General features: G+C 47.9%; 1 protein-coding gene across 1 annotated transcript in view; it reads right to left on the bottom strand.

Annotated features, from left to right (window-relative positions):
• Slc5a11 (solute carrier family 5 member 11) overlaps positions 1–11,895 on the bottom strand; it is a 59,683-nt gene extending 47,788 nt beyond the window's left edge. Inside the window, exon 1 of the mRNA XM_006230186.5 lies at positions 11,297–11,895. The gene's annotated coding sequence lies outside the window, so the exon portion shown is untranslated. The remainder of the gene's footprint in view (positions 1–11,296) is intronic.
• Between the last annotated feature and the right edge of the window lie 14,832 nt (positions 11,896–26,727).

The following is a 26,727-nucleotide window of genomic DNA, read 5'->3' as shown; positions in this document are numbered from 1 at the left end:
TTCAGAAGACAGGCTGTGCGAGGCACGTTGTCTACCCCCATGACCATCTGCTGAGACAGTCCCCCATACTGTAAAACGAAACAAAACGAGACGAAGCCCTAGCTTACCTTCCACTGCTCTAATAAGCACCTCCGCCAAAGGCAACCTGGAAAAGAGAGGGTTTGTTTGGCTTACATAGCCTGGGTCATGTCCACTGAGGGGCGCCAAGTCAGAAGCTCAAGCAGATGCTATGGAGGGATGCTGCTTACTGGCTTGCTCCTCCTGTCTTCTCTGCTTGCTTTCTTATAGAACCCAGAACCGTTTGCCCCAGGCACCACTCACAGTGAACTGGGTCCTCCTTCATCAGTCGTCAGTTAAGAAAGTGCTCTTGTCTTGTCTAGAAGCCAGCTTTATGGCAACATTTACCCAATTGAGGTTCCCTTCTCCCAGATGACTCCAGCTTGGGACAAATGAATGAAAAGTTGACCCGCACAGGAAGGAAGGAAGGAAGGAAGGAAGGAAGGAAGGAAGGAAGGAAGGAAGGAAGTAAGGAAGGAAGGAAGGCAAATATTTAAATTTATAAACTGATAGTGTCTCAGTGGAACCTGTGACTCACCAATTAGGCTAGTCTGACTGGCTGGAAAACCCCAAAGATCCTACGGTCACTGCCTCCCAAGGGCTGAGATGACAAGATCATATCATATGATATATACCATGCTTCCCATTTACAAAAGAGTCCTAAGAAAAATATTTTAGATGATACCGTGAATATTAAAAACAAGTACACAACTAGATGTAATTAGTGGTGCACATCTTTAATTCCAGAGACAGGGAGACAGAAACAGGAGGAACTCTGTGAGTGCAAGGTCAACCTGGTCTTTATAGTTAGTTTCAGGAAAGCCAAGGCTATGTAGAGAGACCCTGTCTCAAAAAACAAAAGCAAAACAAGTACACTAGTGTCTTCCATAAGAAGGTTCTAGACTTATACTTACAAGCATGGCTTTTTGCCCCATGACTGTCTGGGATGTCTGAAAGCCTTAGCTATGAGGTCGTTCTGTCCGCCACAACACGTGTTGCATCTGGTCTCTACATGTTAGGTGTCCGGTGGTATAAATTGTCATGATAAAGATCTCTCATGTCCTGAAAGATCAATATCCCCAATTCACACCTTGGCTCCAGGTTAAATAATGCCATTAAAGAATTTCTAATAAAGCAGTGGAGGGCCTGTGGATGCAGCCTGGAGGTGGAGCTCTGGCCTAGTGTGCCAGGCCTAGGTTCCATTCCCAGCACTGCAGTAAAATGCTGATAATTACAACAAGGAAGGCAGCATGAGCAGTTGAGGACGGAGAGATGGGCTCCAGTAGCAAACAGAGATGGGCAGGAGGGTGAGTGTGAGGGCCATGGCTCCTCCTGGGTGAAGTACAAGGTGGCCGCAAAGGCTGGTTGGTCTGTTACTGCAGCTGTAACAAACCTTGGCCTGCATAAATCTTAAAGGTTTGTCTTCTGTGTACATGTATGTGCCTGAGTGTGTATATATGTGCATTGTGGACATGCAGGGGTCGGCAGAGCCAGAAGATGTCAGATCCTTTGGCACTGGAATTATAGGCAATGGCATGAGTGGTGTAAATTAAACCAGGCCCTTGGAAGAGTAGCAAATGATCTTAATGACACTGTCACCTCTCCAGCCCCTGGAATGATTTATCAATAGCATGAATCTGTGGGCCACAGTTCTAGAGAAGCCGCAGATCAAGGTGACAACAGTTTGCTGCTATCTGGTGAAAGCTGGTCCTCATTAAACAACACTTTTTCTGAGTCCTCCCAGGGTAGAAGAAACAAGCAGCTTCCAGAAAGCGGCCTGGTCACCTGGACAGGACACACTTGGTCCTTAGAGCTGGCTTTTCTTTCTCTGTGCTATTGACTTTTTGGTCTAAGCACCCCACCTGAGCAGGGGTGGGAGGTGATGAGGAAGTGTGTGTGTGTGTGTGTGTGTGTGTGTACTCTTGGTCCTTAGAGCTAGCTCTCTTCCTCAATGCTATTGATTCTTTGAGTGGTTTGTTTGTTTCACTTTTGCTTTGAGAGAGGATCCTGCTATATAGTGTAGCCTGAATTATTATGTAGCCCAGGCTGACCCTAAACCTACTCTGATCCTCCTGCATCTAGCTCTCAACTACCAAGACTCTAGGCATGCCCAGCCTGCTTATTGATGTTTTAGTTGTCTGACTTATTGTGTGTATGTATCGCACACACAATCGTGTGTGTGCAGATACATGTGTCTGTGCATGTGTGGAGTTACAGGCCTTTGTAGAATGCCTGGCTTGTCACATGGGTGCTGGGATTCAGACTCCAGCCCTTGCGATAGTTCGCCAAGCACTCCTAACCAGGAACAGCCTTCACTGCCTTGCTCTCACTTATATACACTGTGGCCCTTACCCATGTCACCCGGCCATCCTCCTCCCTCCTACTGGCTTTCTTCTTTCCCTCAACCCCCCCTTCAGCTTTCTTGTCACTTATAAAATTTATTTCCAAATTGTTTGTGGATTGCTGCCTGTTTTTTCTGCTCCCTCAAAAGGGGTGCCTGTACTCAGGTGAGGTCAGACAAAATGCATCACTCCATTGGTATATCTGAGATTTTTCCATTTTCCCTTATTTTGCATGAGTTCACGAGCAGGCCCAGGTCCCCTGCCCATGCAAGCCCCCTTAGACTCCTGGTAGTCTCCTCAGGGGAGTCCATGTGTCCCATTTCACCACTTTTTAACTTTTCATAGTTTCTAATTCTCCAACTCTTCCTACTTTGTCTATTCTAAAAGTATAGAGAGGGGAAAGAGAGATGGAGAGACAGAGAGGGAGATGAGATGGGACACACAGACAGAAGATGGAACCAGAAGAAGATGGGGTGGACCCACACGCTCTGGAGAAGCCTCGGGTAACCAGGGACTTCATAGATGGGCCATAAGCAGTGTAGGACATTTGCCCCACTTAGGCGTGCAGCCTGCATTTCTGTCGATTGAATTTTGTGTTCTTTGTGTGGACATTTTGGGGTTGGAGATTTACCATTATAAATCTGGCTGGTATATTACAAGTCTCTGGTGTTATCATTTTGTGGGGTTAAGGGGATCTGAGCTAGTGTTAGCTGGCTTTCTGCAGGCTAGCCACAGGGGGTGGGTGGCCTGGGAAGTGTGAGCGGTTTGGCAGCAGCTGGTGGGGAAACCACGGGGGCAGGCGAGACCACTGTTGCTGGACACTCCCCCCCTTATCCTTGCCCCCTCCTCCCTCTTACAGTTCTACTTCTACACTCATGTCCCATTTACATTTATAAAGTCTGGGCTCTGTATATGCGGGAAGACATGCAATGACCGCCTTTCCGTATCAGCTTTTTTGCTTAACATGATGATCTCCAGCTCCATCCACCAACCTGCCGATGTTATCCTTTCTTTCCTTGTGACTGAGTAAAATTCCCTTCTTTTTATCATTTATTTTTATTTAATTTATGCAATTTTGTCTGTGGTATGTGCGCACGAGTACGGGGTTAATCCAGGGGTCAAACCTTGGAGCTGGGGTTGTAGGCCTTGTGAGCTGCGCCCTGTGGGTGTTGGGAACCAAACCTGGATCCTGTGGAACAGCAGTGCATCCTCGTATCTGTGGAGTCATCTCTCCAGTCCTCAAATTCCATTTTCGTTATGTCTTCATCTGTTGATGGGCATCAAGGTAGACTCCCTACTGTGGCTGTTGTGAGCGTGCAGCAGTAAACAGGGCATGCTGGTGCGTCTGTGGAATGTTGACTTTGAGCCTTCCTGCACAGGCCAGCAGAACAGCACACAGTAGCTCTGCTTTTCGGTTCTGAAGGAGCAGCTAGCTGATGCCCATAGTGGCCACACCAGCTTGCTCTCCAAACATCAGAGTTCCTCTTTGCCGTGTCGCCGCCAGCGTCTGTGGACACTTGCTTTACTCAATGGTGAGATAATGAGTGAGATGGAATCGTAAATGAGTTTTGATCTTAATTTCCTTCTAGTTGCAGGTTGTTGATCATTTACTCAAGTATCTATTGGTCATGTCTATCTCTATTCTGATAGACACGCTACAGAAAGAGCTGTTGATGAGCAAGTGAGCTCCCTGAAGATGGCCCACCATCTTGCTGGACCCCAGTGGGTGCACTCAGAAAAGGCATGGCCCCAGAGACTTTGTCCCAGGATTGCTTCCTGCTACTGATGTGCATCTCAGGTTTGTCATTGCCACACTCCTTGTTCATCTGGCTTGGTGTGAGTGGACACCGGGAGACCCTCACTTCCTACAGCCTGGTGTGATTACCTCCTGGGTAACAGCCCACTCTGTTGGGCAACTTTCCTGAAAATCAACACGAAGATGAGAAAGCTCTTGAGATAACGCCGTTTGGATGAATTCATGATTTTCTGGAATTCCTAGTTTGACTTAAGGAGTTTTGGGGAGTTATGGTAGTTGACATAAAGTTTAAAGTCAGAATCAAGAATAGAATGTGTCCCTTTCTCATAGAACGGTGAGAGACGTTTGAGTTAGAGCAAGGAGAACAGTGATCGTTCATGCGTTACAAGCATGTAATTGTAGTAGCAAGAAAATAAAGAAAGCACTCACTCTAGGTTGGGCCCAAGTTCCTTGATCTTGTGATCTAGGGATATTGGTGTATACCAGGAAATAAGAAGGTTGTAAATTCGGCATAAACAGTTCTGTATAAAAATAGAGAACAGTCTAGCCAATCGAGACTTCAAAAATAAGACGTAAGACAAATGACCAGTTCCTTAGTAAAGACAGATTGTCCTTAGCCAAGCATGGGGAGAAACTTGTTCTATAGACTTGGCCTACTTAAACTTTATTAATCTATGGAGAGAGAATTACTGCTTTGGAGTTACAATGAGCTTGTGGAAAGATGAGATTTGTTTAGTTAGATAAAAGTTTCAAAAAAGGAATACATAAGAATCCTGTTGTAATTTCCTTTTGTGTAATGATTTTAATCTGTTTTCAAAGAATGTTTTTGTGGTGATTGTTTTTAGAAAATGTCTAACTTGTGACTATGAAGTATTTTTCTTCCTAAATGGAAAAGCTTTGTCTAAGGGGTATGTATACACAGGATTAAGAGGAAAAAAACAAAACACTGGAGCCTGCTTTTGCTTCAACCACTCTTTTTCTGTGACTCCCGTAAGCTGCTATCAGCATGGACCCTAATCGTGGATGCCACACCTGCAGCCTGACTCAGTTTACCCTATGGTGTCATAGCTGGCCTTTCATTTTGCCTGTTCACTGGTTGGATGATTGTGGCATTTGGTATTTAACTTTTGTAGCTCTTTATATATTCTATGTAGTAATCCCCTGTAATTTTCACTATGCTTGAGGTTGTCTCTTCTCTCTGGTGGTTTTCTTTGCTTTGCAGAAGTGTCTCAATTATACACAGTCCCACACATTGACTCCTGCTGTACACCCTACACTGAGGGAGGACTTTTAAAAAGGCCTGGTCAGATCCTACCTAGAGTTTTATGCTTTATATTCAGGTCTTTGACCCATTTTCTTTCCTTCTTTCTCTCTTTCTTTTTTTAAAGATTTATTTATCTAATGTATATGAGTAAATTATAGCTGTCTTCAGACACACCAGAAGAGGATATTAGCTCCCATTACAGATGGTTGTAAACTCAGTCCACTGGAAGAGGAGCCAGTGCTCTTAACCTCTGAGCCATCTCTCCAGTCTTTGACCCATTTTCAAACTGTTTTTGTGTAAGGTAATCACAAGGAATCTTGTGTGACCGGGCAGTTATTTTGGATTTCATGGGCATTACAGGACGCAGAGCAGCATCTCTCGTTTGAGCCCCTACAGGCCAGAAGCATCTCCCAAGTGGTGAGAGCTAAAATAGCCCCTTAATTGTAGGCTCTTTGTTGAGAAGCCACGGATGCTCCGAGGCCTACAAGGCCCCTCTCACGGCAAGTGCAGCCCTGACTGTCTTTCCCCAGGCAGGACCTTGCTCTTAGTCCTGACGCAACAGCACTCCCAGCTTTGCAGATCTGGGGCAGGAGACTCTCCAAGGAAGAGAAAACAAGGGCAAGTGCCAATACAAGCTCTTATAGCAAAGAGGGAAACAAGGAAAGGAAGGAAGGCATTGAAGGACAGGCATTGTGTTTCACAGTCTATGAAACATGAGGAAGAAGCAAGCAAGCTCCCATCCAGCTCCACCCTCTCTTGAGGCCCAGGCAGGTCTGGAGTTTATGGCCCCTTGCTTCTGTGGACTGGGATGATGATACCTGAGCTGTGGTGTTATGTGACCAGAGACAGGCTCTAGGATGGGGATGGGGGTGGGAGATTCCAACTCTGAAAGACTCTGGAGGCTTGGGGAGAAGGTAGCTCCATGGGGCTTGGGGGCTGTCTTAAGGATCAAAGCCCCACTGGGTAGGAAATGTTCTCACTGCCTTGAGAGGTGAGAAAGTTGTGGGTCCTAGAGGTGTAGCAGCATCCTGTCTGAAATCACATAGGCGATGGGACAGCCTGGGACCCAGCTTGGCAGACCCACTGCTCCAGAAACAGGGAACTTTGGGGAAGCTCAGAATGCAATTCAGATAGGGATCGTTGCTGTACCTGAGAAAAGTGGTGGGTGGATCTAGGAAATCTCAGGAGAGGAAAAGAAGCAAGAGGGGAGGAGGAAGGACAGCAGCCTCCTAGTTTGAACCCTCAGGGCCATCAGTGTCCCCTGCTCCCCACCCCTTTCTGCCCACTGCCTGCCAGGCACTGAGGGGCCCACACATAAGCAAGTCTTTCATCACTGCAGGGGGGAGGCTGGCACAGCTTCTAAGTGATTCAGAGACATTGGAGCTGGGAGGCTGCATCTTCACGTTGGGGACAGGAGCCGAACCGCAGATGCTGGGGACCCAGGGCTGCCTCCCTGCACCTGTCGTGACCCACAGCACACTGTACAACTGTGAGCTTAGTGACAAGTAGCTTGAGTGCAAAGTATGTTGTGTACTCTCCAATGGCACCCTCTCGTTTCACCCTCCTGGTCATACCTTTGGCCTGTGGGTAAGAAACAAGGCACCAGGGCAGGCCCTGGGTGTGCCATTCAAGGCCACAGGTGCTATTGGAACGCAGGACAGAAGGCCACTGTGTCCAGGCAGCTGTCTGTTTTGTTTTCTTCCCTTCCCTCTGCCTCCCTCTCCTCTCTCTTTCTTCCCTGACTGATTTGTCCCACAGATGTACCTGCGGGCATATTTGTGCTGGGACTTAGGACCCAGTAAAGTATTTGTTTGGCACCATCTATGCGGCACATTCTATGTTATGCCCTGGACGTGCAGTAGGACATTTAAAATGTTTTATTTTACTTTACATGCATATGCCTGGATAGATGCACATGCACATGTGCTCTCAGGAGAGAGCTCTGGATCCTCTGGCACCGGTTATAGGATGGTATGAGGCACTGTGTGGTACCAGAAACTGAACCCAAGGCCTCCAGAAGAGCAGCCAGGGGTCTTAACCACTGAACCATCTCTCCAGCCCCTTAGTAAGACATTTAGTAGGTACCAACTGTGTGCCAGGGTCCGTATTAGTCCCCAGAAGTCCAAAGCTACATTCATTACTTATCACCTGGGTGCCAGGTTCTACACAGTGAGCTCTATCTGACTTTGGGGGCTCAGCAGAGCAAAGTTCTATTAGGCATTAGCTGTATACCACGCTTGCCACAGTTAGGGAGGCAACCTTGCTTCCATCCCTGTGGTTTTCACCCCAGGCCCTTGCCCAGAACCACCAAGTGAAATGAGCTGCATTCAGTGCCTTCTGAGCAGAGCACCATGATTATTTGAACCCAGCCTGCCTCAGAGGGCCAAGTGATGGGTGGGCCCTGCGATCCCCTTCTCAAAGCCCCTGCCAGCTCCTTTCCGGAGGGGTGGGGTGAGGGCAGCCAGTCCTGACAAAGGCTTTCTTTGCAAGCAGAACAGGCTGCCCTTGAGGTTGCCTAGTGGCCAGAGCACAAAAGGAAGCTCAGTCAAGCAGGGACAGCTCTCACCCTTCCCTTCTGGCCTTTTACAGAATGATTGTGCTAAGGGAGATGCGAAAATTTTCCACACCACAGTGCAAGGGCAAGCGAAACCAAACCCGGAAAGCAAGCTAAGTCAGAGCCACCTGCGGCCAACCATATTAGCTCCAGGGTTTTGTTTTTGTTTTGTTTCTGGTTTTTTGGTCTCAGTCTGGCTCCTGTGTGTGTCCGCTGATGAGAATCACATTCTTTACAACTTCTGTGTGTTCCAAACTTTTCACAAGGGGTGGGGAAAAAGTGTTACTCACATCCCATTGCTCGCAGCTTAATGCCTTCCTGTGTACATTAGAGACACTCCCAGCACAAAGTGTCAAATTTGATGCTTCTGCCAAGATGCTGGCAGGTTTCCCAGGAAGGAAAAAAAAAAAAAACCAAAAGAACAAAAAAACAAACACATGCGGGGAGGCAGGAAGTGGTTCCCTTGCACCAGCAGAAAATGGCAACTACCACCTAATTATAAATTTGAACTATGGGCAAAAGGCCCCCTGGGAAACCAACTGTGCAGACTTCAGGACCTGAGCTCAGGTCTCACTGTTGCCCCTAGCTGGAGCAATAACTCCGCCCAGGCTGTTTCTCATCTATAACATGGGAATGGCAGTCAGGTGTCCACCACAGTGAACAAGTGAGCTGCTTCACATGGTTTGGAAGAGGATGCTTGCTGTGTTCACACCCTTCAAATGCAAGCAGTGGGGAAGAAAGAAAGGAGTGTGCACTTTGTGGCCAGGGAGCCTGGATGCTTGCAAGCGAATCTCATTTGCAACTCAGCATTACAAGGCCAGGCCTCTAGGAACCTCCACTTAACAGGTAAAGCACCACTGGTAAATGACTGAACTAGGCCCCGGCCCAGGTTTGACTCTTTGACTTCTACCCACCACGAGATAGGAAACTTTGGCAGGAGACGCCCAGAAGTGACACCAAGCCTCTAGCGAGGCTCCTTCCTGTGCCTCAGCAGGAACCTGACATTTCATAGCCGCAAGCTGGCCCTGTGACTGGCCTTGTCTAAGGAGGTTGGGGGTGGACCAGCCTGTTTAGGGGGAGAGGGTCCACTGCAAGGCCAGGAAACCTGAGAGGGCCTAGGGCTACCGGAAGAAGGAGCCCACCGGCCTCTGTGAGTTCTGGCCTCTTGATGCTTAGAATAGAAAAGAGCTGATGGAGGCCGGAGAGGTGGCTCAGTGATTAAGAGCACTGGCTGCTCTTCCGGAGGACCTGAGTTCAATTCCCAGCTTACGACCATCTGTAATGGGATCTGACGCCCTTTTCTGGTGTGCATGAAGACAGTATACTCATATACATAAAATAAATAAATCTTAAAGAAAAAGGCTTATGGACAGACTCATCCTAGCACATTAGGAGAAAAAGAAACCACTGTTCTGGTGGTGAGGGAAGAATTTCTAAGCGTGGCAGAGAAGGCAGTTTTCCCTAATGGGCTACAGGGGGTAAGAGATGGGCGTACTGGGGGGCTTAGATGAGTCTTCTCCATCCACCTACCCCATTTGGGCATGGCCCTGTCCCGAAATACCAGAGAACAGAAGTCACAAGATCATCTATTTAACCCAGACATGTTCATTCAAATGCCAACATGGCTTCTCTTACAGATGCCCACAGATATCCAAAATTAGCAAATACAGGCCAGAGATCAAGCTCTTCAGCAGAAGGCTGGTGCCTCTGACACTCTGACCATGTCACTAACTGCTTACATCTGAAGCCCAAAGCATCCTTAAGTCACATCCTCCCATGCACCCAGTTATCTACTAGTTTATTCATCCATCTTTCCATGTGTCTATCCACCCAAAAATCCATCTGTCCCTCCACTTATCCATCCATCCATCCATCCATCCATCTGTACATCCATATATCCATCTGTCTACCCATCCATCCTTCCACATGTCTACCTACCCAAGAATCCATCTGACCATCCATCCATCCACCCATCCATTCATTCATCCATCCATCCATCCATCTATTTACCCATTCATCTATCTATGTTCCATCTATATATCCTTCCAGACATCCCACAAGTGATATCTGAGGGTCTTGGTATGCCAAGCACTATTTCTAAGAGCCAAAGATGTAGAGCAGACAAGCATCCATCAAACAATTGACGATATCCTTCTTAGTTCTCCGAATCTATTCACCTGCAGTTCTATTTTCCTCTACTTCCAAAACATACCTTGAATAACCATCATCCTAACTCCTGTCCAGCCCAGAGCCAGGAGCTACTCTCTCTCTCTCTTCCTGCCTGCTGCTTCCTTAGATTCCTTTTGATTTCTCCCTGCTTTGGAAGCCAAAGAAGACTCTGAACCCAAATCAAATCGCTTGCTTGTTCTGTCAATTCTTTGAAAGCTTGCTATGAGCTCAGGGTGCTTGGCTTCCAGTCCCTGACTGATATGCTTTTACCCACAGTTTCACAAAGCCCTACTCATTCTTTAAACATCAACAGACATAGATCCCACCTGCCCTTTTCCTGACCTCAGCCTAAGTCAGGTTCCTTTCATATCAAATGTCATTTTGCTCACAGTTTAATGAAGCCTGGCACATGGTTCGTAGAACTCTCCTGTAGTTCCTCATCTCACAGCACTATGAGCACCAGGAAGGCAGAGATAACATCTGCCTTACCTTACCTTGTGCCCCCAAAGCAGACACTCCATAAACACTAATCTTACAAACAAATATCCCGACAAGGGCAGCAGTTGTCAAGTGCAGAGTTCCAGAATCGTCTATCCACCATTCTCCAGAGCTGACCAGCTCACGGCCATGGGGGCTGGATCTCAGCTTTGCCCTGTTCTCTGTGTCACCTTGAGCACGTTGTTCAGTGGCCTTAGGGGATGTCTGTTTACCCACCCTCGCTGTGCAGTTGGAAGGGATCCAGGCCCTGTAGGTGGTCTGCGCATGTAGGACCTGGCTTTGCCTTACTAATTAACAGTAGCCGTTCAGATTCCTATGACTGGTGCAGCTGTCCTCCTCCTTACTCTACAGAGTCTTCTCTGCCACACCTGAGGACTGAGCCAGGCTCACCTCCACATTCTCATCTGACAGATAAAGAACCTGAGGTTTCTGTCCCTAAATGATCCTGAACAGAAGAGCTGAGACCCCTGCCTATGCTGTCAGCTGCTGACACCCTCCCCCCACCCAAACTGCACTTCGTAGGCCAAGAGCAAGTGAAACTTCTCTGACTTCACGAAGTTCACAGATGGGAGCTCGACCAGAGCGGCTGTCCAATCCTCAGACCCGAGGAGCGTCCCAGTTCAGACAGTGGGTGTCTCAGGGAGGAGGGATCTTACCTTCTTCAGGATTGCAGGCTGTACCGCCCTAGGTTCTCAGGGACTTCAGAGGCAGAAGGCAGTGGCTGTGAGAAGGGAGACCCCCTGGGATTTCCTGTTCTTTGCAGCAGAGGACAGTAGAGGCCCTGCCTCCTTGCCTGCTGCTGAGAAAGGTTCCACACAGGTCAAACTCCAAACTCCAGCCTCAGCTGCAGCAGCAGTTTAAAGGAAGCCTGGATGATCTCTCAGAACCCTTGAACTCTGAGCAGGCCCCGTGAGGAAAGGGGCCTGCCCTGCCCTCATTGGGCCTTGGCCAGTGCCCTTACCTGGCAGGGGGCCCATGGCTTGGAGAGGCAGGGGAGACTGGAGCTTGGGTCCTGGGCTGCCTCGCTCACTCGCTCTCCCGCCTCCCCTCCACTCTGGGAGCAGGCAGCCTTAGGACAGCTGGAGGAGCAGGGAGAGAGGGGGGTGCAGGAGATAAAAGGGACATGCCCAGGACTTTTCCAGCCCCAACAGTGACAGCAGCAGCAACTGTGCTTCGTCTCTCAGACCAAGGCAGGCAGACACACAGCATCCAGACTCAGGAAACCAAGCCATGGACAGAGCTCACATAGCACACCGGCAGGAGAAGAGCTATGAGGCTTCCAGCTGCTCAGGGCTGCTGGAATTTAATTAATTCTAGCATTTGCAGGCTGCTATGCTGAAGTCACTGTCTGTCAGGAGGTTTCCAGAGATGTTTCACCGGGAGAACCTATCCTGAATGTGGGTAGCAGCATCCCATGGAATGGGTTAAAACGAAAACAGAAGCGCAGGACTGTGCTAGCCCAAGCACCTGAATTTGGATCCCCAGCACCCTTACAAAGAACTGGGCATTGTGTGTACGTCTGTAACCCTAGCACTAGGTGGGTGGGGCCAGGAGATGCCATGGCTCATGACCAGCCCATCTACCAATCAATACACTTCAGTTTCTGTGACTGTCTCAAAAAGTAAGCTAGCAGAGGGGGTAGAGGCACAAGCCTTAATCCCAGCACTCTAGAGGCAGAGAGGCAGAGGCAGAGGCAGAGGCAGAGGCAGAGGCAGAGGCAGAGGCAGAGGCAGAGGCAGAGGCAGAGGCAGAGGCAGAGGCAGAGGCAGAGGCAGAGGCAGAGGCAGAGGCAGAGGCAGAGGCAGAGGCAGAGGCAGAGGCAGAGGCAGAGGCAGAGGCAGAGGCAGAGGCAGAGGCAGAGGCAGAGGCAGGCAGAGCTCTGTGAATTTGAAACCAGCCTGGTCTACATATGTCTTCCAGCATATCCAGGGCTAACAGTAAGATTCTATCTTGAAAATAAAAACATGGGCTGGAGAGATGGCTCAGCAATTAAGAGCACTGACTGCTCTTCCAGAGGTCCTGAACTCAAATCCCAGCAACCCCATGGTGGCTCACTGAAGATAGCAACAGTGTAAATACATACATACATAAATAAATCTTCATCACCACCACCACCATCATCATCATGTAGTAAATGACAAAGGAAGACTCCTGACTTCAACCCCTGGGCTCTGCATATGTAAATGAGTGAGTATTCACGTGTGTGCTCGCTCTCGAGCACTCGCGCGCGCACGCGCGCGCGCACACACACACACACACACACACACACACACACACACACAGTGAGCTGAGCACTTCCATCCCTCCCTGCCTTGGCGCCTCATGCTACTGCTGCTTTCTGTACCTGCCTTGTCACCACAGACTAATTTGCTTTGTCAGGTACGTTTGTACCAGCAACCCCCAAATAGCTTGAGACTCTGCTCGGAGTTCCCCACCTTTCTAGAATAATGAAAGAGCTAACCACAGACTCTGCACTGGTCCCAAGGTCAGAGCCTGCTGGAGAGCCAGCAGCAGATCATGAGGATGACGATGATAACGAGGATGAAGATGAAGATGATGACGATGATACTGGGGGTCAGGACCATGTGGTCTGTGGCTGGAGGACTCAGCATCAGTGACAGAAGTAGGTTGTTGTGGATGACACATTGCAGCCCCAATCCAGTCCTAATTTCTTTGGACACCATCTTGGGGGGACCTGGAGCAGGTTCCAGGAGTTTTCAGAGGAAGCCTGTGTATCTCGCAAAACAGGACAAGTGGAATTGCCACCAACTGCAGAACAGGCACCCCTGACGGAGGGACAGCCATGACCCAGCCCCAATGGCATCACAACATAGGAACCTTTTGAGTTCTACAGAGCTCGTGATGGTCATATTCTCTAAGCACCTGAGAAGGGGTGTGAGTGGGGTGGGCAGTGATGGAGTGTGTGTGTGTGTTTGTGAGAGTGTGTGTGTGAGAGTGTGTGTGAGTGTGTGTGAGTGTGTGTGAGTGTGTGAGAGTGTGAGTGTGTGTGAGAGTGAGTGTGTGAGTGTGTGTGAGTGTGTGTGAGAGTGTGAGTGTGTGTGAGAGTGAGTGTGTGAGTGTGTGTGAGAGTGTGTGTGAGTGTGTGTGAGTGTGTGTGTGAGAGTGTGAGTGTGTGTGAGTGTGTGTGAGTGTGTGTGAGAGTGTGTGTGAGTGTGTGTGAGCATGTGTGAGTGTGTACGAGTGTGTGTGTGAGTGTGTGAGTGTGTGTGTGTGTGTGTGTGTGTGTGTGTGCATACCTTTACCTCTATCTCCCACCTTCTCTTCAGGATGTGTCCTTCCCTGATGGTCCCCTCATATCCATAGGTCTATATATATTTTTTTTTTGGTTCTTTTTTTTCGGAGCTGGGGACCAAACCCAGGGCCTTGCGCTTCCTAGGCAAGCGCTCTACCACTGAGCTAAATCCCCAACCCCTATATTTTTTTTAACTCTAATTCTGTGCATGAGAGAAAACATGTGCTATTTGTCTTTCTGAGTCTGGCTTATTTGGTTCTGACAATTAGTGGGGGAGGGGGGAGGTCACCCCTAATGTACTTTTCTAACTGCTGACCTAGCTAACTCCCCAGGCGTATGCCACAAATACTTGTTGTTTCTCCTGGCCATGTGCTCCCCTCACGGAGGCTTCCTTCTCTCTCCTCCTCAGTCTTCTTCCTCCCCTTTCCTTCCAGCCAGCCCCAACCAGGTAACTCAAAACCCTCCTACCTCTAATCCCTCCAGTAATTGGCTGTGGCCATTTTTATTTAACCAATAGTTTTAAATTAAGGACAAGGTTTGCACAACAAAAGCTGGTAATGTGAGAATTCACCTGTGAGATCAAACCTCAATACCTTTCAAACATAGCAGCATAGCAGGTGTCTGTAAGCATGATAATAGTTAAAAAATGGAACACAGGAAGATCGAGCCTGCAGACAGTTGAGCCGAGGCTCTCAAGCTCTCCCTGATTGGCCATAAGCTGCCAGTAGCATCGAGAATTCCAAGCCTCATTCTTTCTCTTTAAGTAGCTTCCTAGAGGGGACACCACACTCTTCCCCTCTGATCTTTTAACCCAGACTTATGCTGCTGGAATTTTTAGATCCCTGGTATCTCCATGTGTTTGTTGCTGTTGTTGCTGCTACAGCTGATTCTCAGAGCCTGGAAAACATTTAAAGCATAAAGGTTGATTGACTGTGTTCATGGTTCTGGAGGTTGGGGTTCCAAGGTCCTCACAGACTAAGGCTGCCTTCACCTAAAGCAACTGCAGGTGAGTACAAAGGTTCAGAGCAAATATCTGAAGTGTCTAAGCACTGATTTTCTCATCTGAAGTGGTACCGTTATCAAGTAGGTACTGTATCAAGACAGTTCATCAAACAGATGCCTATAACATTCGTCCCAGCCCAGGGGTCATTTACCTTGTCTTCTCTTTGGCTCAGAAGTGTTCTGTGAAGTTCTCCAGGGGCAGACAGGCAGGGGCAGTCATGAGAATCCAGCAGTCTGCTATGAAGCCATGACTTAAAGAATGGGTAGTCCTCTGTTGTACACTTCTATAATTGAACTCTAGGGGATGCTGAGGCCAGCTGTTCAAAGCCAGCCTGGGGCCCATAATGACAGAAAAGAAAGAAACAAGAAGGACTGCAAACACTAAGGACAGTGAACTGATTTGAATAGGGAAGTGGGGGGCTGGAGAGATGGCTCAGTGGTTAAGAGCACTGACTGCTCTTCCAGAGGGTCCTGAGTTCAATACCTAGCAACCACATGGTGGCTCACAACCATCTGTAATGAGAGCATTTGCCCTCTTCTGGGGTATGAGCACATATTCAGGCAGAACATGTATGCATAATAAATAAATAAATCTTTAAAAAAATAGGGAAGTGGAACTGATTTAAATAAAGGGGTGTTGTTATCTTAGGATCTATAAGCATTTAAAATGGTCTCCTAAGTGTCTAATAACTCTGGAAATAGTCTGCCTAAGTTACTGCATGTAAGGGTAGCTCAGAACCAGAACATTTGACTAAAAAACTTTCTGGAGTCTTTCAAAGTGAGGTATGCCCCCAGCAGAGAGGTCTGAGAAGCATGGCGCCCTTGCAGCTAGCCCTTATCTGCGCCTGTCTTGTGAACTCTCTGAAACACATCCTGCCTAAGCCCAGAGCCACAGGGTGTGTGTGAAAAGGTGGCAGGGCTCAGTCAGTGAATGCTTGCCCTGTGAGTACCAGAAAGAACCCAAGTTGAATCCCCAGCACCCATATAAAAGCAGTCTCTGCCTATAATCCCAGTGCTGGAGGGTGGGACAGAGACAAATTGGCAAGCTTCAGGTTTGGTGAGAGACCCTGTCTCAAAGTAAGGTGGTGGAAAGGAATCTAGGAGAACATCTGACACGGACCTCAGGGCTTCACATGCTTGCGCGCGCTGTAATGCAAGACACTGTAATGCAGGTGTCTGTATCTCAATAAACAAGAAAGGGAGTTGCATAGGAGACTGTCAGAGCGCACGACCTCTTTAACTTAATCTCTAAGTCCTTCAACCTCGGGGGTTGAGGTTAAAGCTCAATGTTGGCAGCAGCTGCGGTCTGAAGTGGAATGTGACCGTGCTGGACGTTGATCGGAGTGGAACAGCATCCGTGGAAGGCAAGTGCTGCGCTTTGTACCTGATTCTGTGGGAAACTTTATCCTCAGGGTCAGAGGTTAATGGCATTTGGAGGTGAGACCTGGGGAAAAGTGATTCGGATGGAGGGTGTCATTTCTGGATCTTGAGTGCATGAATTATAAAAGCACCCCTCCCCCTCTATTGCTCCCTTCCTCCATAAGTTTTGTTTTCATGGGAATGATCTAGAAACAAAAGTTACAACTAAGGAAGTGGTGGGGGAAACTGTGTGTGACAATGCATGGGGAAACTGACCTAACATAAGGACACTCCCATTCAATAACCTATGAGCGGTGGACCTGAGGCTGGGCTGTCACAGGCAACTGTTGTGTGTTGTGTTGAAGGGTTGAATGGATGAGTTAAGGGTTCGACAGAGAATTCCTTCTTCCCAACCTCTAACTCCCAAAGCTGCACAGAGATGCTGGGCTGGACCAGTGGGAGGATCGTAGAGAGTACGAAAGAGGTCTTACGGCTCTGCCCACGACTTTGGGCCAACCACAAGATGGCTTTGCCTTTTGAGTGTGTGCCACTCCCACCATGAGGTACTCTGGGCTTCCTTAAGAACCTTGAGTTCCTGGGGGCTGGGGAGATGGCTCAGTGGTTAAGAGCACTGGTTGCTCTTCCAGAGGTCCTGAGTTCAATTCCCAGCAACCACATGGTGGCTCACAACCATCTGTAATGGGATCTGATGCCCTCTTCTGGTGTGTCTGAAGACAGCGACATACATAAAAAACATCTAAAAACAAGAATCTTAAGAGTTTCATCCAGAAGGTCTTTACTAGATGTAGTCCTTCCACCTTGGAATCGCAGCCTCTGGAACCATGAGGAGGAAGAGCTTTATGCTTTATACATCACCCAGGCCCTCAGATTCAGTTACAGCAACAGAAAACAAACTAAGGTATCAGCAGGCCAAAACTTGCGCCATCACAAGTCTGGGGCTCAGGGTGTTTTTGATAAATGGCATGGGGGTTGACCTGCAAGGCCTATGTCCCTGGGGTCTGTGGTCAGTGTGCAATTAAACCTTGGGGATAGTAAAACCAGCTGCTGTGAATGCATGGCTGCTATACTGACTAGTTCTGTGTGTCAACTGAAACAAGCTGGAGTTATTACAGAGAAAGGAGTCTCCCTTAAGGAAATGCCTCTATGAGCTCCAGCTGTAAGGCATTTTCTCAGTTAGTGATCAAGGGTGGGAGGGCCCATTGTGGGTGGTGCCATCCCTAGGCTGGCAGTCTTGAGTTCTATAAGAAATCAAGCTGAGCAGGCCAGGGAAAGCAAGCTCTAAGTAACATCCCTCCATGGCCTCTGCATCAGCTCCTGCTTCCTGACCTGCTTGAGTTCCACTCTTGACTTCCTTTGGTGATGAACAGCAATGTGGAAGTGTAAGCTGAATAAACCCTTTCCTCCCAACTTGCTGCTTGGTCATGATGTTTTGTGCAGGGATAGAAACCCTGGCTAAGACAGATGCTTAAACCCATCAATTAAGTCAGAGCCTAGAAATGTCATCCTCCTTTAGTGGCTAGACCTAGAGCTGGGGACCAGGCCTTCAACACACAAACCACTTCACATCTACACAGGAAGAGCCTCATTTTACTACAGCATGGGACTTGGCCCTAACATATCTGCCCAAAGCTCACAGAAGGAATGGCCTATGGTGAGAGTACAGGGCACATTTTTAAATGAAGGTTCTGCCCTCTTGCTCTAGAAGGACAGGGTGACTCCATCCTTGGCCTAGGATGGATGGACACAGTATCCTGGGATGTTACTGTCCATCCACTTTGCATCTGGCCCCTGTGATTCAGCTGTGTGACCTGAATAAGTTGTTTCACCTCCTCAAACTTGATGTACATCTGCAAGAAAGCTGAGGGCTCCAGAGAATGCAAGCCAATTGCAGAGCCTTGCTCTGAGAGAAACAAAGATGCTTCTGCTTGTTAAGTGACTTTCATGACCGTTTCCAGGATTACCGGTGTTGCTGGCTCATAACTAGGTTCCTCACCTGGACTTCTCAGGTCCATTCACTGACAGTTCAAAACACCTAGATCCAGGCCTATCAGCACATCCCTTAGGAGGCTGCGTTACAGTTGAGAAGGCAGATATGGGACCCTTGATCATGCTTGGGGAAGCATCACTTGCCTTTGTGGTGCCCATTGACACCATAGTCACACACAGTCTGTGCCTTCTCTCCCCTTGGCTGGAAGAAGCAGGTAGCTGCAAATGCTCATATGTCATAAGTTATACCATGACCCTCTACTGCTGGTTTTGTGCGTTTGATTTGAGACACAGTCTCATTAAGCTGCCCGGCTAGAACTTAAAATGTTGCCTAAGCTGGCTTTGAATGTATCGTCCTCCTGGCTTTAGCTTCCTGATGAGAAGTGTCCATTATCATCCCAGGGCTACAGTGCTCACCATTATAACAGCCTTCATCCCATAACAAGCAGGGAGAAGCCTGTGCTCTCAGGGGCTCTCCCCTTGCTGACAGCAGAAGGCAGGATTAGCCTGGCTTCCTTATTACCTCCCCAGGTTCTGTGTCCTCGGGCTTTAGTCCTCTGTGGCCGCTGCTTCCCCAAGTTCTAACAAACGATTGCTTCCTGACAATGCTAAGCAGCAGGGTCACCAGTCCTCAGCTAACACTGCTAGGACCCCTTCATAGAGGTGCCCTTCCCCCTGAATCATTACTGGAGTCCTTTGCTATGTGATAACCACTCCCTTGCTGGAATGTGTCTCAAAGGACCTCCTGCTGTCTGCAGGGGGAACTCACAGGGCCAAGGAGGTTACTTTCTCCCAGGCTCCCTCCATCTCATCAATTGTACACAAAAGTGTACAATTCTGCTTTTGAGCAATATAAAACGTTAATACGTTTCTAAGAGAAAACAGTCTCTGGGTCTAGCAGCTTGCTCTTTCAAAAGAAAAGGTTTTAGAAGAAACAAGCGAAACATTGTTTTGCCCACAGACAATGGGCAATCGCATCAGGGTCCTAGGTGTCCTTGTTATTAGCACAGGAGAGCAAGCTCCTCAGTTCAAACTGATTGGAAGCAAAAAGGTTGGCTCACATGATCCAAACCCAAAGCTCAGGGTCTGACCTACTCAGTGTTGATTCTCAGGGCTTCGTCTTGTCTCTACTCTCTAGCGAATATTTTCTCATTAGGATCTTGAAAAACTCATCAGACATCCTCAAGAGTTCAAGGTCAAGAGGAAGCAAAGATTCCTTAACATATTTGACAAGCCTTACTTCCTTGGCCAGACTATCTTTGGTTCCCGTTTGGTCACATGCTCAACTATGCACCAATCACTGTGGAGGGACAGGATGAGTTTTCTGCACATCCACTTGTTCTGGGAGGAAACTGGTTTGGAGTGTCTGGAAATGGGAAGATGTGCGGGACAGACAAGTCAACAGACCCACTGCCTCTGGTTGCTGTCTTGGATAATAAGGATTTACTGGAAAAAGCAAGGTCTGGCGTGACTTTGACTTGATCCCTGTGTGTCTCCATGCGAACCCTAACGTCAGATATCTTGAATCCAATCTGAGGCAGGGAATGCGGTTTGCCCTTCGTAATCTACCTTGATCCTTTTCTAATTACACAACCCTGCCCTGAGACCAAATTGCACCTAGCAGCACCCCAGGGTGCTTTCTAAGACTCAGCACTGTCTTTGGAATGAATGTATGGCTCATGAATGCTATTTCCCCCTCCCCCAAATTAAAAAAATGACACCTAGTATCATCTTCATAGACATACTTAATCATCTGGTGGCCGAGCATTTCAGTTTCTGGGTGCACTATGATTTATTTGACTGGTCCCTTCTTGGAGCAAGTACTGTTGGCCTCCTTCTTAGGGCAGTGCCCTCTCCTCCAGTAACAGAGCTGGTAACAGTGCAGTCACATAAGTCATAGCTTCACTGTGCAAGCTCTGCCCAGTGGAAAGCACTCACCCTTGGTGTGGAGCCTGGGGAATCAAGGCTGTACAGCACCACGGTGACTCCCTCTCCCCTGGTTGTGACAGGAGAGTGACAGTATACTACTTTGGTCCCAGTAGATGAAGTGAACCCTTGAGGATGGAGGAGCCTCATATTTCCAAGGAGAGGGAGTAAGGCATCCCTGGACCACTTACAGTGGCAATCAGAGACAGAGTGCAGCAGTACAGTTCTCTGTGGTTGAAGACTTCAGTGCTAACCTAAGCTCGTGGTCCTCTGGCCTACAGTAGCAGCACCCACACAAGTCAAGCTCTATATTTGAATGAAATCCCCTAGTGCCGTGGTTCTCAACCTCCCCAATGCTGCAACCCTTTCATACAGTTCCTCATGCTGTGGTGACCCCCAACCATAAAATTATTTTTGTTGCTACTTCATAACCATAATTTTGCTACTGTCTGCTATAAACCATGTTTTTGGATAAACCTGTTTTCCAATGGTCTCAAACGACCCCTGGAAAGGGTTGTTTGACACCCCCACTCCCACCCCGACAAAGGGGTTGTGACCCACAGGTTGAGAATGGCCACCCTAGATGAGTCCATGGACATTTAAGGTTTGGGAAGAGATCCGTCCAGATGCTCATGATGGGTGGTCACATCAGCAGTGAGGAGATGCTTTACTTCCCTAGGCTAACGTCTGTCAGCAAGATCAGAGACGTGAGGCTGCTGTGCCCGCCAGGGAGGAGATTTATAAGAGAATGGTCAGTGATGTATCTGGGTGCTATAAGTTTGGGATTTTAAATTTTAAGTAGAATTATGTGGGAAACTCAGCTGAGCCCGCTCCTAATTGAGGTTGCCAGTTTGTTTTTTTGTTTTTTTTTTTGTTTTTTGTTTTTTGTTTTTTTCAGAAGACTGTCTCTGGGCGCCCCCCTGTGGCTGCCTTCTCCACTTACATACAAGGCGGGTACCCGAGCAGCCTCACACCACGAGCCACCCACATTCATGAACACAAGCATACACACACATCAAGCAGTTAATACTTTTTTTTAAAGGTAAAGCAATAAAAATAAAAAACAAGAGCAGCAAGATGTCTCAGTGAAGGCTCCTGCCAAGCCTGCTGACCTGAGTTTGATCCTTCACACCTATGTAGGAAAGGATTTCCTCAAGCTGTCCCAGCTCACACAGACACCATCAACCAATCAATTAATAAATATAAGCATAAAACAAATAAAGATGAGTAAACTAAATAGGCTAATTAATTAAAGGGCCAAATGAAATAACAAACAAATGGTGTTATGGGAGCTGACAACCACACACACTGAAAATACAAGTCTGGAGGATTCATGTACCTACAACACCATCACCACAAAATAGCAGCCATTGTCCCTTCTGGTGTCCCAAGTGCTGTCACCCTCCCCCAGCCTCGCCCACAGACAACCCCAGGTTATGTCTGGAGTCTCTAGAGATGTGTCTGCGGTCCATCACGTGCTCTATACTTTGGCACTTGCTTGCTTCACTTGGTACTGATTTTGGCACTTGTTTCTGTTCCTTGGATCAGCAGTCGGACACACAACAGTATGTCACTCACATCAGCTCCTCTGCTAGCGGACGTTTGAACTGGCTTCTCTGTGGTCCAAGTGCCATGGAAAATAGTGGACATTCTTATGCTGACACATCCTTTCTCTAGGCAATGACTGGGGAGGGAAGCAGCTGGAACCTGTGGTCAGTACGTGTTTGCCTCAGAAATAGCGAAGCTGTCCCCAAGTGGTTGCGGCACTGTCCATCTGCCTAGTGGGGAACGAGTCGCACAAAAGGCTTTCTTGGCTGTTATGAAGCCACAAAGTTCCAGCTCTGTTGCTTCCCACCTCACCAGCCAGGTAGCTTCGGAACAGGCATTTTAGATTTCCCCAGGCCTTGGTTTGTGCAGCTTCTGGGTGGCTTGGTGGTCTGGGCTAGTCTATCGTAAACCCCACCAGACCTGCTATGTGTCTAAGTTACTTTCCTATTGCTGTGATAAGACACCATGACCAAGGCAACTTATAAAAGAGTTTATCTGGGCTCTCAGTTCCTGAGGATTATAGCTCATGACCAGCATGGCGGGGAGCATGGCAGCAGGCAGACAAGCACTGGAGCAGTAGCTGGGAACTAACATTGATCCGAAGGACAAAGCAGAGAGCTAACAAAATACTGCGGGCTTTGGAAACCTCAAAGCCTGCCCCAGCGACACGTCTCCTCCAAAAAGGCCACACCACCTACTCCTCCCAGAGTTCTACCAACTGGGGACCCAGTATTCAAATATATGAGCCTGTGGGGACATTCTCATTAACACACCACCACACCATGCCTAGCAGAAATCCCCTCAGAACAGCACATCTTCAAACTTTACCAACTGCAAGCTTCAGACAGTGGATGAGCCTCATCAATATCCTGCACTCTCCACCTTGCCTTGCCTTTGATCCCAAGTCTCTGGACTGGATGTAGAAAACTCAGGATTTTATACTTTTAGATGAAACGGAAGAGAAATTTGAACAAACTCCCTGGCTTCAGGTGCTCTTAGTTAACTTTGAAAATCACTAATTTGAGGCTAGGGATACACCCAGTTGATTGAATGTTTGCCCTGTAAGCTTGAAGCCCTCTGAATCAAAATGGGGAAACAGTGTGTGTGTGTGTGTGTGTGTGTGTGTGTGTGTGTGTGTGTGTATTCACCTGCCCATGTACACTGTGTAACATAGTCTTAGTCTCCTGCCAGTTTGTGTGTGTATGTGAATATGTGTATATATGCATGTGTGTGTTCATGTGCTTATGTGCACTGTGTGACATAGTCTTGGCCTTCTGCCAACTCTGTGTAGCTAGCATCTCTCATGTTAGCTATGACAATAACAGTTAACCCAGGTTACTTATCAGGGACTTGAAGATCACTCTTGTCAAGGCCACTGACTCTTGACTTGGGCCTTCTGATGGGTGACATTTAACTTCCCAGGGCTCAAAATTCTATTCTTGGGATATGCTGACACTGCTATTTCCTAAGCAGAAATCCTATGAAGTTCTGTGGTGGGTGCTGAACACAGAAGGCACAGAGCATCTCCAGGCAGCTTTGTCTGGTAACCTTGAGTTACCAGCATCTGTATCCTATCTACACACCAAGGGCTTGTTCTAGGGAGATGCATTAGAGACTGGGCGGGGGGGGGGGGATCCTGCTTCCACACTTGGCCTCTTGGCCAACAAACACTTGCAAAACCTAATTCAGCTACTGGAATACTACATAGCAGGCAAAATTAGCCTGGCTCGAGTAGCATAGGGCATTGTTCTTCCTGCTCTATAGGAACACTGGTGGCACCTGGGGCAATGAAGTAAATACAGTCATGTTTCCACCTAAGATGTTTCAACCAGAGAACAGACTTTTCTATTTCATTTAATGATTAAAGAACTTTTATGTTGTGTGTCTAACATATGCAGGCATGCATGTTGGGCCATATTAGGTGTCTTCCCCCACAGGGTAGGATCTCTATTTCTTCTTTTTTATAATTTATTTTTTTAATTTTATATGTATTGATGTTTTGCCTGCATGCGTGTCTATGTGAGAGTGTCGGATCCCCTGGTACTGGAGTTACAGACAGGTGTGAGCTGCCATCTGGGTACTGGGAATCGAACCTGGATCCTCTAGAAGAGCAACCAGGGCAGTGCTCTTAACCGCTGGGCCATCTCTCCAGTCCTGAGGGTTTCTCACTGAATCTGGAATTTGATGTTTGCAGTCAGGCTGGTGGCCACTGAATTCAATGAGGCGCCTGTCTCCATGCCCTGTAGCGCTGATGTTAACAGTTGCACATGGCCATGCCTGACTTTGTTTATTCAAAGCTAGGGGTACGAACTCAGATCCTCATGCTTTCACTGCAAGCTCTGGTCCTCACTTTGCCATCTCCTCCTCCCTAGACAGAACTTTTTATAAGAAAAATAAAGCCTGTGAATAAGATTGCCTTAGTTAGGGTTTTACTGCTGTGAACAGACACCATGACCAAAGCAACTCTTATAAGGACAACATTTAACTGGGGCTGGCTTGCAGGTTCAGAGGTTCAGTCCATTATCATCAATGCAGGAGCGCGGCAGCGTTTAGACAGGCATGTGCAGGAAGAGCTGACTCCCATGTGGTTAGGAGGAGGATCTCATTGCCCACCTCCACAGTAACACACTTCCTCCAACAAGGCCACACCTCCTAATAGTACCAGTCCCTGGGCCAAGCATATTCAAACCACCACAAAGGTTGAGCCATGGTTCAGCAATAGTGGCATGGTTCAGTGCTAGAGAACGGCATGTTCCAGGCCCTGTGCACCATCCTCAGCACCTAAATAAATGACAATAAAACCTTTACATAGACTCCACCCCATCAATTTTATACTGCATGGGTTTAACACAAATTCACCAAAAAAGTCTTTGGTGCTCAAAGATTTAGAATGGTAGACAAGTTGTCTCATGACGTATCTACATCTGAGGAAGCAGAGACTTGGAGTGTCAATGAGGTGCCCATCACAATGTCACATACATCACAATGCTGTGCCTCCATTGCAATTGTGGGTACTGGGATGTGGGAGGAAGGATATACCCACACTTCTCTTAGAAACTTCACACAAAACACAGAAGCTCTGTCCTTGACAGTCCCAGAGGAGAAGACCCTGCAACGCCAGTACAGAGGACAGGATGGCTACAGCGCATTCTAGACTGTCGGAGGAGTGTTATTAGGACATGAAAAAGAAGGAGGTTCTGATCCACGTTACAACCTGGAAGAGCTTCAAAACCATACAGGCAGAACCGGCAACCTACATATTGGACAACTACAGCTATAGAAACATGCAGAACAGACAGGTGGAGTGAGCCATTCCTGACAGCACTCAGGAGGCAGAGGCAGGAAATCAAACCAGCCCAGGATACACCGTGACACCGTTGTCTGTTCAGTGTAGAGCACTGCATGCTCATGACCTCATGGAGGGTTCTACTCCAGCCCAAGACCCAGCCAACTGATGGTTGCGTAGAGTAAGGAAGGGCAGTCTGCAGAGGAAATGGGGGAGATCTAGCAAACACAGTGATGAGTCAGGTTTGAGCTTGTCCGCGGAGCCCCTGGACTCTGAGCACACTCACTGCTTTGTTTTCACACTGCTGACAATCTAACAGGAACCGGCACCACCGAGCACAGCCAGGCGCCTCTGACTGGTGAATGGATTACTGCATGGGAACTCTGTCATTGAAATAGTTAGGCTCTTTCTAATAAGTAAATGCTTTTAGAGTAAGGAGCCAGGCTTTGTCTGCTTGCTTGCTTGTTTTTGAGACAGGGTTTCTCTGTGTAGCCCTGAATGTCCTGGAGCTCACTCTGTAGACCAGGCTGACCTCAAACTCAACAGAACCTACCTGCCTCTGCCTCCCAAGTACTGGGGTTAAAGGCCTGAACCACCACTGCCAGACTGGGTTGTTTCTTCTTCTTCTCTTTCCTTCTCCTTCTCCTTCTCCTTCTCCTTCTCCTTCTCCTTCTTCTTCTTTCCCTTCCCCTTCTCCTCGTCCTCCTCCTCCTATTTTTTTGTAAGCTTATATTGTTTGATTTTTTTTGTTAATCTCTCTCTTTCTCTCTGTGGTGGGGGGGGAGAGGGAGAGGTGCGGAGCGGGTGCCTCAGTGTTTGATTTTGTGGAGCAGCTGCTGTGCTTATAGAAGTCGGCAAGTGTAAAATTTGCCGGTGGACTATGGGGTTGTCTGCAGATTCTGAAAAAGCTGATAGCATTCCTTCTCTGGCTAACTACTCCAGAAGTCCCCAGGGTGAGGGAGGTCACTCCTTTCTTCTGTCGAACCTCCGACTGATTTCCTGTGACTCCACCCACATTATGGAGCACAATCTTCAGTTTTAAATGTTCATCAGAGCCAGGCATAGCCTCATAGAAACATCCAGAATAATAGTAATCATATATTTGCGATACCATAGTTCAACCAACCTGACACACAAAATTAGCCTTGGAAGATTCTATCTTATTGATATCGAAATTCTTCTTCCCTGACAGGAAGTGTCTTGCTTCCACCTCCTTCCTGTGACGTCTGCCTTTCAGAACTCCCTTTTGGCTTTTCCCATCTGAGGCCTTCTACTCCTCTTGGGGTGTATTCTGAATGGTCTGGCTGCTTCTTTAAGGGTACACATGCGCATTGGTGCAGCTCCTGGCCCTGCCTCATTCCCCACCTCCTTCTCACAGTTCACTGACTTCCAACCTAACTTCCTTATACAACTCCGCCCCACAGAACTTCACAGAAGCAAGGCTTCCTGCCTTTGTGTGTTGTCATCCCTCAGCCTCCCAGCTCTTCTAGCCCACCCTTTCCCTGCTTGCCTGCTGCCTCAGTCTACTTGCTGTTGCTGTCACAAAATATCTGAAGCTGCATAACTTATAAAAAATAGAGGGTTATTTAGCTCACAGTTCTGGAGGCTGGGAATTCCAAGAACATGGTGTTGGCTTGTATTTGGCATCTAGCAAGGGTCTTCTTGCTATGTCTTAGCTCGGAGCTAGAGCAAGCTTTCTGGAGAGA

This window comes from Rattus norvegicus, chromosome 1 (genome assembly GCF_036323735.1).
Source record: "Rattus norvegicus strain BN/NHsdMcwi chromosome 1, GRCr8, whole genome shotgun sequence".
NCBI classification, from domain to species: Eukaryota; Metazoa; Chordata; class Mammalia; order Rodentia; family Muridae; genus Rattus; species Rattus norvegicus.
This window is presented reverse-complemented; position numbering and strand designations above follow the sequence as displayed.